This window comes from Elephantulus edwardii, unplaced genomic scaffold, assembly GCF_000299155.1.
Source record: "Elephantulus edwardii isolate Elephantulus edwardi_28Jun2011 unplaced genomic scaffold, EleEdw1.0 scaffold00026, whole genome shotgun sequence".
NCBI lineage: Eukaryota > Metazoa > Chordata > Mammalia > Macroscelidea > Macroscelididae > Elephantulus > Elephantulus edwardii.
The window spans coordinates 23231657-23233951 of NW_006399776.1; positions in this window are offsets into that span (position 1 = coordinate 23231657).

Below are 2295 nucleotides of genomic sequence, written 5' to 3' on the forward strand. Positions count from 1 at the left end.
ATCAGTCCCATTTTACAACAGTGGCACCATGCAATATTTGTCCTTTTGCGACTGAGCTATTTTACTCAGCATAATGTCCTCCAGGGTCACCCATTTTGAATAATATTGCATGAGTTCCTTGTTTTTCAATGCAGCATAATATTCCATTGTGTGAATATACCACAACTTCTCTATCCATTCGTTTGTTGATGGGCACCTGGGTTGTTTCCAACTCCTTGCTATTGTGAACAGAACTGCGATAAACATGGATGTGCATATATCTGCTTGGATGTCAGTTATGGTCTCTTTAGGAGATATTCCCAGTAGTGGAATTGCTGGGTCAAATGGTATCTCTATTTGCAACTTTTTTAGAAAGTGCCATACTGCCTTCCACAGTGGTTGCACCATTTTACACTCCCACCAACTGTGAATAAAGGTTCCAGTTTCTCCACCACCTCGCCAGCATTTGTTACTTGCTGTTCTGTTAAATTTTGCTATTCTGACTGGGGTGAGATGGTATCTCATAGTTGTTTTGTCAGATCTTATTTTTACACTTCAAACAAAATAACACGATGCAACAGAGAGAATGCAGAAGTAGATATGTGAAATCAGTGGCTTAATATTAAGCCAGATAAAGAAAAATGTTACGCTTATTAAATTGGTACTGTTTTTTTTTGGGAAAAAGATAATTGTTTTAAAATATAAAAAACAATTCCCTATGCCTGTGCCCAGCTTCTCCTATGGATGCCTGTGCCCAGCCCACCTATGGATTCCTCTATATATATCAGGTCTCCCACTAATTCCCTCATATCAAGTTTGGAAGTAGGAGAGGCATCCACTTCCTAAACCACGTGCCTCTGGAAACTCTATGAACTTGGAGAAGTGACAATAGTTATAGAAAGGCGTCAGGCCTTTTGTTCATAGGGTCACTATGAGTCTTTCTCCACTCCATGGCAATCATCAAAACATGTTAATATGTAAAGGTATATTGTTGTTGTTATGTTCCGTAGAGTTGCTTGTGACTCATGGTGACCCCAAGTTCAACAGCCCTAAACCCTGTTCTATCCTGTGCCAACCTTCTTGTCTCCGACACACCTATCCCCATTACCCCAGTCACGAATCAATCCATCTTATTGAGGGCCTTTCTCTTTTACACTGTCCTTCCACCCTTCCAAGCATGATGTCCCTCTTCAAGGACTGGTCCCCCCTTGCAATATGCCCAAAGTATGTCAGAGGAAGCTTCAGAATCCTTGCCTCCAAAGAGCAGCCTGGTATATTATTGTTGTTTTCAAGTTAATTAAGACAAAACCGTATTTTAACCTACACGAAGTCTTAAATAGGTTTTTTTTAAATGTAGAGATGTCTGAGACCAGAAAGTTTAAAAACCAGTTGTTGTTCTGTGCCATCAAGTCAACTATGACTCATAGTGACCCTAGGAACAATGGTTCTGAACTTTACCCTATTCTGAGCCAACCTCATAGTCTCTGACACACCAAACCCCATTGCCACAGTCATTGCGTCAATCCATCTCATCCAGGGGCCTTTTTTCCTGCATTGTCCCTCTACCCTTCCTAGCATGTTGTCCTTCTCCAAGGACTGGTCCCTCCTAACCACATGCCCAAAGTATGTGAGACAGAACTTCAAAATTCTTGCCTCCAAGGAGAAACCTGTTTTGTCCTCTTGGCAGTCCATGGTAGGTTCAATACTCCTCTCTGGCACCACAACTCAAAGGCACTGATTATTCAGCGAGGGATTCTTTCCATGTGATATTGTTTGATAATTTGCACATTCTGAATCATCCTTCTTGGAAATTGGAATAAAATGGATCTCTTCCAGTCAGTTGGCCAGTTAACTAACGAATTATTCAGGAAAAGCTCATGTTTATGATTATTTGTTAGTGGCCTTCATATTTGACTACAGTATGAATAGACGTCAAATCTTTGGATACTATCTTCTTTCTTTGAGATAGTTTCCAATGATATTTCCTTATTTCTAGCTGTGGAGTTTCATGTCACTCCGACTTTTTTCTAGAATGGGCAGAATTGACCGAATAGCAATGACTTGTGAAGTTTAAAAGGGACTAGAAGTTCTTATCTGGATGCACATTAGATTTCTCCCTTACCTTTAAAATTCAACAGTTATGGAGTTTTTTAAATCCAAAAGTTTTACTAGAAAATATCTTGGTTTTGATAATTCTGTGTCAATTTTCTTGTATACATGGAATGCCCTCAGTATGTAAACACATGTATTTATTTTTTTTTTTTTGTTTCAGGAAAATTTTCTCAAAAATTTGGGGGTTTTTTGGGGGAAGGGAGA